This window comes from Equus caballus, unplaced genomic scaffold, assembly GCF_041296265.1.
Source record: "Equus caballus isolate H_3958 breed thoroughbred unplaced genomic scaffold, TB-T2T haplotype2-0000440, whole genome shotgun sequence".
NCBI classification, from domain to species: domain Eukaryota; kingdom Metazoa; phylum Chordata; class Mammalia; order Perissodactyla; family Equidae; genus Equus; species Equus caballus.
The window spans coordinates 2387914-2398040 of record NW_027222395.1 but is presented as its reverse complement, the minus strand read 5'-3'; the positions used below and the strand labels follow the sequence as shown (position 1 = coordinate 2398040).

The following is a 10127-nucleotide window of genomic DNA, read 5'->3' as shown; positions in this document are numbered from 1 at the left end:
CATTCAGATTTCAAGAACTACATCCTCTAACTAATAATTTAGAGTCTCTGGATTTAGTACTCAGACATCTATGCATTTTTAACAATTTTCTGAAAACTTTCTTTAAGTATATTGCCAGGTACTAATCTACAGATTTCTATATGGGGTCCCCAAGAAAAAACAAGACTTTACAACTCAAAAACCTGTGTTTGCCCCATTCAGTGCTCTAATATCTAAGGTTCTATTAAACAGAATGTTACAGACATCTGCATACTGTCCCGTCTCCCTCATACTTCCCAGTTATGTGTTCACATCTCATCTCCTCTATTAAACTTTCAACGAGTCTAATTGTATCTCTTAATAAAATGAGAAGTGTAGCACTTTAAAAGGTATAGTAATCTCTATTAAATAAAAATTCTATGATAGGTTATACCTTCATATTATTTCATTATATACATATTTATAAGGTTTTGAGACAAGTAAACAGGTTATTTCCCTGGGAAAGGCCAGTGGGTTTCAGAAAATTTAAGTCATCACCCCAATGGTACATAGATATTTGGTCATAGAGCTAGACGTCTGGCCTGTATCATTAGATTTATTTTGCAGTCCTATTAATTTTTTCCACTGTGAAATCACTATATTTCAGAGGCCAAACTTCATGCATGTAACAATTTCTCATTATGTAGTTTATTGTTTTGGAAACATTCATTTACTACGGAAAAAACCAAAATCATATTGTTATATTTCCATCCCAGAAGATAATTAGTGTATTTTCTCCTTGGAGAATTCCTGTGGACTCCAAGAAGAACTTGAGAAGCTTGTATAAGAGTCCAACTGCTCTAATTCACAGCAAACTTTGAGTGAGGAGTTCATTCCCACAGGTGAGATGAAAGCTTTTCATCACTTACAAAATATTTTAGAAGGTATAACCTTGAATGTAAAACTTTATTGTATGTTTTAGTATTTGAATCTGAGATAGGTATTTCTGGTTAGCTCAGAATTGAATTAAAAAATGAACTAGGGAACTCCAGGTAACAAAGGAGGGCAAATAGGATAGATTTCCAAAACATTTTGATCAACAGAGCTCTAAATCAGAAATTTGCTTTACTTCCCTTGTTGGAAGATAACATCTAAAATAAAGGTAGTAGGAATAAATATCTATATTTAAAATTTAAGAAAATTATTAAATGGAGAGAAAATTAACTATCAGCCAGTCATAGTTATATGCAATTGGGGGACCACAGATTTTTTTCCAATGGAAGAATATATATAAATTTTAAATTTACTTAATTAGTTAACTAATTGTTCTAGAAAACACTTCCAGGTTTTGTTATAATACCGTGGTACTTAAGCTTGATGGCTTTATAAAAGAATGCAAATACATGCAGTTATTACCTTGCATTATTTCTAGGGGATACCCATTTCAGAATTATGGCAGGTCACAATAAGTCTGCAGTATCATCAAGTGGAAATAGCTTAGCATGTGGCAACAGAGAAACCTGCACTGACTGCTGGCTCTACTAGGAACTTATTAAGTGAGGTTGGTCAACATATACGTATGGCTGGTCCTCAGTTTCTCATCTATAAATGAATTCTGAATGATTTAGTTGCAGGTTGCTGTGAGGATTACATAGGATAATGTACACAAAATTTCTACCCTCTAGTAGCCACTTAACAACATGTGGTAGCTCCTGTCTTAGTTTTCCTTCTCCTCAAGCTTGGTGCCTGAAGTCATGTTCTCATGGACATCTGGTGCTTTATGTTTTCTGAATGTGTGAGGGTTGAGGAACTGATATGATTTTAGTTTTCCAGAATGATCATGATTTGTTAAAAATTCAAGATCTATATTCTGTCTTTATAGTCTCTATCTCTTAAAGTGAAATCAGCTAAACGTAAAAACAATCAGTTCTACTTTCCTTAAATATTAGTTGAAAGAAATGACTATTTGAAGAACATCTTGGAGAAAATAAATAAACCCCATACTTTTTGTCTACCCTTCCTCAATTCCCTACAGTGAACTGGACAATTGCTCTAATGGGACACAGTTGAGAATAAAATATGTCTTCATTCATAAACCACTTTCTTGCCCTAGAAATAAGATCAGAGGTATCAGGGGTTATAAGAAAACTACCATTGACAACATTATCAGAAGAATTCAACAAAACACACTATTATTTTACTGACATGCCCAAAGTCAGAATGTAATGACACAGATATTAAGGTGCCTGATACCAATTTAAATTGGGATTCACTGGGGCTAATCTCGTGAAAGTGGTATATTCATTTATCTTTGTGAATTTTAAGCTGATGCAATATGAAGACAGTATGCACTAAATTTAATAGAAAATAAACTAAGAATTAAACCAAGTAAATTGGCTTTTTTTTTTTTAAAGATTGGCACCTGAGTTAACATCGGTTGCAAATCTTCTTCTTTCTTTTTCTTCTTATTCTCCCCGAACCCCCAGTACAATGTTGTATATTCTAGTTGTAGGTCCTTCTGGCTCTGCATTGTGGGACACTGCCTCAGCATGGCTCCATGACTGGTGCCATGTGTGCACCCAGGATCTGAACCAGCAAACACCTGGGCCACCAAAGCGGTGAGTGTGAACTTAATCACTTGGCCACAGGTCTGGCCCCTAAACTGGGTTTTTTAAACATGACAAATTTAGCTAACAACTGAATGAAATAATTTCTTTAATTTATTTATACAGGGTAATGCATCCACTTGGACCCAACTTCTACATTGCTGCCTGTTTCTTCACTGCCAGTCATTTCAATATGCCATTCTCAGAAAAAGAAGAGACTATATTGAGTGGGTTTTGTTTTAAAAAATATTGCATTTCTGGGGCAGGCCCCATAGTCAAGTGGTTAAGTTCTTGTGCTCCACTGCAGCAGCCCAGGGTTTCGCTGGTTTGGATCCTGGGCATGGACGTGGCACCACCCCTCAGGCTGTGTTGAGGCAGCATCCCACATGCCACAACTAGAACTACCTGCAACTAAGATATACAACTATGTACCAGGGGGGATATGGGGAGATAAAGCAGAAAAAAAAAGATTGGCCACAGTTGTTAGCTCACGTGCCAGTCTTTCAGAAGAAAAAAAATAAGATTGGCCAAAGTTGTTTGCTCAGGCACCAATATTAAAGAAAAGATAATATTGCATTTAGAACCTATAAATAAAAACTGAAATGCCAGGGTTCCCATCAGACATAGATTTATGCATGATCCAGGTGAAGAATATGAGTGAAGTTACCATGCTTATATTGACAGGCTTCACAGGTGATTTTGATGTGCAAGTCTTCCTGTTTTTGCTATTTCTAGCAATCTATCTTTTCACTCTCACAGGAAATCTGGGATTGATTATATTGGTCATTAGGGATTCCCAGCTGCACAACCCTGTGTACTATTTTCTGAGTGTGTTATCATTCTTGGATGCCTGTTATTCTTCAGTTGTCACCCCAAAAATGTTGATCACTTTCCTGTCAGAGAATAACACTATTTCATTCCTTGGATGTGCAGCATAGATGTTTTTTGATGTTACTTTTGGGACCACTGAATGTTTTCTCTTGGCAGCAATGGCATATGATCGCTATGTAGCAATCTACAACCCTCTGTGGTATTCAGTTAGCATGTCACCCAGGGTCTATGTGCCATGCATCACTGCTTCCTATCTTTATGGCATTTTGAATGCTTCAGTGCACACCGGGGCCTCATTTAGCCTAACCTTCTGTGCATCCAACGAAATTAGATATTTCTTTTGTGACATCCCTCCAGTCCTCGCTATTTATTGTTCTGACACTCACACAAACCAGCTTCTAATCTCCTACTTTATGAGCATTATTGAGATAGTCACTATCATGATTGTCCTGGTTTCCTATGGTTCCATTCTCTTGGCCATTCTGAGGATGCATTCTGCTGAAGGGAGACAAAAAATCTTTTCTACATGTGGCTCTCACTTAATTGGAGTGTCCATTTACTATGGAACAGTCTTCTGCATATATGTGAGAACAAGTTCCAGTTACTCTTTGGACCAGGACATGATAGTGTCTGTGTTTTACACCATTGCCATTCCCATGCTGAATCCCATCATCTACAGTTTAAGAAACAAAGATGTAAAAGAGGCAATGAAAAGGGCTTTTGGGAAAAATTGGTTTCTCAATAAAGTATGCTCTTCACATTAACCGTTACATTGAAACCAATGAAGATTACTGTTCATTGTCTCCATATCAAAAATTTACAATACAAGAATTTCTTTTACTACTTTTCTGCTCTTCTCAGAAATTTTTAAATAAAGATCATAGTCAAGCCAGTACCCATTCTTTTTTAGTGTGAAGAACACTGTCATCCATCTGCTTCACGTACACACGCACGTATATACACACATACATACATAAATATGCTAGTACTTGTTCTATTATTTTTCTGGGGCTGCCATAACAGAGTACCAAAGACTAGATTGCTGAAACAGCATAAATTTGTTTTCTCACTCTTCTGGATTCTAGGCTTTTAGAGCAGGTTGCTTATGGGATTGATTTCTCCTGTAGCCTCTCTCTCCCTGGCTTGCAGATGGTCATCTTCTTCTGTCTTCGCATGATCTTTTCTCTCTGTTTATATTTTCATCTCCTCCTTTTATAAGATAAACAATCTTATTGGATTAATGTCTATCCTAAATTCTTAATTTTTAGATAATTACCCCCTCAAAGACTCTATCTCCAAACAGTAATTTTCCAAAGTTCTAGGGGTTAAGATTCCAATATACAAATATTGGTTTATTTACACATACAAACCCAGGCATATATGTATCTAAACTTTACATTAAATTGTAAGTATTATCTTTCATCTCCATAGCACTCAAATTAGATAGGCTCCCATAGTTGCAATCGTAAATAACTTTATAATTATGTCTGACTAGCTTGAGGAAATACCACCTAATCAATAACAAAGCCACAGCTTACCTATTCTGATACTAGTTTCCAAAGAGTCACTGGCATCTGACTCCAGTTTGAGGCACTCTTCTCCATCCTCAGATCCGTGCATTGGCGGCAATCTAATCCCAGCCTGTGGTTCAAGGATCACAGAGAATGTGTTCAAATGCCTGATCCCATTATCCTGCTGTTTGTGAGGGTGCATTTCTCCCCCTTTTATTGTTTCATTATTTCATCCAGAGCATGGACATTAACCCCAGTCTGTATTTCCTCATAGAATACAGAGATTAGGCCTTATCATTTATCAAGATTATACTTACACTCAAGAATGACAAAACACAAGCACAATTCAGAGAATAGGTACTGGCCATACCAAGAGATTGGGCTCTTCTCACAGCTCAGTTCCAGGCATCTTTATGAGTTTCCTGACAGGGCTGAACCTGACTCAGCTGAAGCTCTTTTCTTTTTTTTTTTACACCTACCAGTTTGTGATGCCCTTGATGATCCCACCTTTCCTCATTGTCCAGGCCGGAGAACAAAGTTACAGAAGAGAGTCTTTATGATGCACATTTTTAGCCTTGTTTCCAAGGGGCCTTATTTGCAGTGCAACACATATATTCTTCAAAGTGGTAGTGTTTTTCTCTTCCTTTCTTTCACCACTGTCATTGTTATTATTACCATATTTAGTAAAAGCCCATGTAATAACAACAGGGCAGTTCTAGCACATACAGTGCAACCTTAGGATATTTCCCTACAGTGGGGTTATTAGGTTCAAATAACACCTCAGCATTACACATACAGAGCACATCTTACCACAATAAAGTCCCCTCACAATTTTTCTGCATTTCCTTTCACCTGTTTGAGAGAATCTCCACACAGCTATGTACATGATTCTTTCCTTTAAATGTCTCTTGTTAGTGAGGATCTCATTGACGACCTTGTATAATAGCAATTTATCTCTATTGAATCTCCTCATATTCCATCTTCCTTAAATTTTCCCATTATGTTTATCATTATTTTACATAATATGCATTTTAATTTATATCTAATTTATTCTCTAATGTATTTTCCAGAGTCTGGAACTGTGCCTGACATGTAGTATTGCTCAATAAATATTCCCTCAATGAGTAATATTTTAGATAGCATACTGTCAAAAACAGTTTATTTAATTCACTTTAGAGATATCTGTGAAACAGAGACAGCATGTGTCATTTAAACATTTGATTTCTTTTAGAATTTCTGGTTTATTTTCCCTTTTAAGTTCTTCCTCATCTTTCCATCGGTCTAATTTGGTATTCTTTCAGATTGGTATCTGGATTTTCCAGTGTCACCATCTCAGTGGCAACCTACACCATTTACTCTCTCACACTTTCATTATCAATATTTCTGATGTTTTTTCTTATTTTTCTTTGAATTAGGAGTAGTTGAGTAATTTATTTTTCAAGGGCCAAATGAAACACTTGAGAAGTTTTTTTAATTGTCATTTATTTCAAAACAGAATGCAGTCTGTTTTATTTTCTGTATTCAGACCTTATGTTTTGCTAATATGGGCACTTTTCACGAGTCATTGTCACCTGAAAGCTAAACCTGAAAGTCAGAGGGGCTCAGTGGCAATGGCTTCTCTGCAGCAGGAGTGCAGAGAAAGCTGAGGCCAAGGCCAAGGGCCTATTGTCAGAGCCAGTGGTGGAGACTCCAAAGAGGCTGAATCACCACCCAAGGAGGACTGCATGCTGAGAATTGGCTGAGACAGGATAGGACCCTGACCCCTGGGATGGAGACCTCTGGATTGATGTCCCTGACTTCCTGGATTCCTACATTTCTTGGAACCCTCCGAAGGTGATAAAGTTGCCCATCTCCCCTGTAATGCCTAGTGATTCTCCCTCCCTCAGGGGCTATGCAGAAGCTTCTATCCTGCAAGTCAATATGTGCTTCTTCATGATAAACACCCATTTTCCCCCGGATCATTATGCCAATTAATGGAATTAAGTCACTATACAACCTAGGCAGAGAGGTGCCGGGTCTGATAAAAGAGAGGAAGAAATATGCCCCAAAGCGTTATAACATCTCACCTGCATTCCTACTTCCAGTAGGAGCTGGCAGAGCACACTGGGATGGGATCTGGAGGGTGTTTAGCCAAAGAGGCCCAAGAACAGCTGGTAAGGGACAGTATACTGACTTGGAAGCACTCCCATGGACACATACCTAACACTCTAGTAATCATCCAGGAGATGGCTCAAACTTGCTACTTGGGTGACTCCTAGAACCATTGTCATCGTGTTCTACGTAAAGAACCAAAATCTCCTAAAATGGGCAAAATAAAGGTTAATTTACAAAGTCAACATGTTTTATCTTTTTTAATCATTCAAATATGTCACTGATTGCCTAAGGCAGAAATAAGAATGTATTACAAAGTTTATGATATGTGTAGTAGTCACAGTTCTCCAGAAAATCAGAGCCAACAGAATACATATATTAATATCTAGGAAGCGATTTATTATGCCAAATTGGCTCATGTGATTATGTCAGTCCCAAGATCTGCTGTCTGCTAGCTGGAGGCCCAGAAAACAGGTGGTATTGTTCTTGTCCAAACCCAAAGGCACAAGAATCAGGGAAGCAAATAGTGTCAAGTTCCAGTCTGAACTTGAAGGTTCAAGAACTAGAAGCAACAATGTCCAAAGATAAGAGAAAACAGAGATCCAGTGCATGTGAAGAACAAACTTGCCCTTACTCTGCCTTTTTTGCTACTCATACGCTCAATAGATTACATATCATTCACCTACATTGGTGAGAATGAACTTCTTTACTCAGTCTAGAGATTCAAATGCCAGTCTCTACCAGAAACACCTTCACAGACACACTCAGATATAATGTTTTACCAGCTATCTGAGCGTTCCTAGTTCAGTTAACTTTACACATAAATTTAACCACCATCTTAAGTAAAATCAAACTGCATGACAATGATAACGTTGTTGGAATATTCTTATACTACATGAAAGTAATAAAATGTGATTCCATGGTAGATTCTGATAAGCTGCAGATATATAAGGCAAACTCTATGGCAAAAACTAAACATATAAAAAGATAAACTGGTAATGGGAATAAATTGAATGACAAAACATTCTCAAATAATATAAAAACAGAAAAAGAGGAGAAAAGTCAGAAAAAGAGGAGAAAAGGAACTATAAATAAAGGAATAGAAAAATCTACTAAAACAGTAAATTTACATCTAACTATATTAATAATTAAATATAAATAATTTAGACATCCCAATGAAATAAAAATCAAAACTGGTATGGATGAATTTACATTTAAAAATTCTCAACAAAATACTAGCAAACTGTGTTCAGCACCACATTATAAGGATCACTCACGATGATCAAGTGGGATTTATCCCTGGGATGCAAGGATGGCTTAATATATGCAAATTAATTGGTGTGAGACCTTATCTTAATAAAATGAAAGGGAAAACAATCATATGAACATATCAATAGATGCAGAAAAAGCATTGGAGGAAATTAAACATCCATTCATGATAAAAACACTTGACAAAATACATATAGAAAGAACATATCTCAACATAATAAAGGCCATATATGACAACCCACAGGTGACATCATACTCAGTGGAGAAAGGTTAAAGGTTTTCCTCTATTGTCTGGAAAAAAGACAAGGGTGCCCACTCTTTCAACTCCTATTCAACACAGTATTGGAAGTCCCAGCCAGAGCCTATCAGACAATAAAAGAAAAAAATAAAAAGAGTCAGATTTGAAAGAAAAAAAGTGAAATTGTCTCTATTTGAAGATGACACAATTTTATATGTGGAAAATCCTAAAGATTCCACCAAAAAACCGTTAGCCCTAATCAGTAAATGCAGTAAACTTGCAGAATACAATTTAATATTCAAAACCCAGTGGCATTTCTATTGCTAACAATGAATTACCTGAAAAAAAAAATGATCCCATTTACAATAGTATCAAAAAAATGCTGGGGAATAAATTTAACCAAGGAGCTGAAAAATCTGTACTCTGAAAACTGAGACATAGATGAAAGATATGAAAAAGACACAAATGAATAGAACGATATCCTGTATTTATGGATTGGAAGAGTTATTTATAAAATACCAAAACTACCAAAATCCAGTTATGAATCCAATATAATCTGTATTTAATTCCAATTGTAATTTTTACAGAAATGGGAAAAACAATTCAAATATATGTAAGGAACCAGAAAAGACCCCAAACAGTAAAAAAAAATCCTGAGAAAGAAGAACAAAGCAGGAGATATCATACTTCCTGATTTCAAACTATACTATAAAGCTATAACAATCAAAGCAGTATGGTACTGGCATAAAAATGGACAGATCAATAGGACAGAATTGAGAGCCAAGAAATATACCTAAATATATATGGTCAACTAATATTTGAGAAGACAACCAAGAATAGTCAATTGAGAGAAGGTGACCTCTTTAATAAATGGTTCTGGGAAAATTGAATATTCACATGTAAAAGAATAAAACTAGACCCTTATCTTGCACCATTCACAAAAAATAACTCAAAATGGATTAAATACTCAAACATAAGAAATTAAATCATGAAACACCTAGAAGAAAATATAGGAAAAAAGCTCCTTCATATAGGTCTTGGCAATGATCTTTTTGGATCTGACACCTAAAGCACAAGCAACAACAAAAAAAATCAGATGACTTTTTATATGATTTTTTTAGGACGTTCTCATCTTTTACAGATGGATAATATTCCATTGTATACACACCACCATTTGTTTATCCATGCATCCATCCATGCAACAGTAAATTCTTTCATGGCTATTGTAAATAATGCTACATACATGAGGGTGTAGACATCTTGTTGAGTTAGTGTTTTCATTTCCTTTGGATATATTCCCAGAAGTGGAATTAGTGGATCATATAGCAGCTCTATTTTTAATTTCTTTGAGGATTCTCTATACTGTTTTCTGTAGTGGCTGAACCAATGTATAGATTCTCTAACAGTGCACAAAAGTCCCTTTTATCCACATCTGCACCAGCATTTGTTATCACCTGTCCTTTTGATGGTGACCATTTTAACAGGCATGAGATATCTCAGTGTGGTTTTAATTTGCTCCTTCAGGGAAAGCATGCAGACCACACACTCCTCAGAATTCCCCTGCCAGTGAGAGAGAGCACAGACCCTGATGCCCAGTGGTTGGCTGAGGATTTCCTTGTTGGA

At 36.3% G+C, this 10127-nt stretch overlaps 1 pseudogene; it reads left to right on the top strand.

Annotated features, from left to right (window-relative positions):
* The first annotated feature begins 3166 nt into the window (after positions 1-3166).
* LOC138923061 (olfactory receptor 5T1-like) lies at positions 3167-4159 on the top strand (annotated as a pseudogene).
* The last annotated feature ends 5968 nt before the right edge of the window (positions 4160-10127 follow it).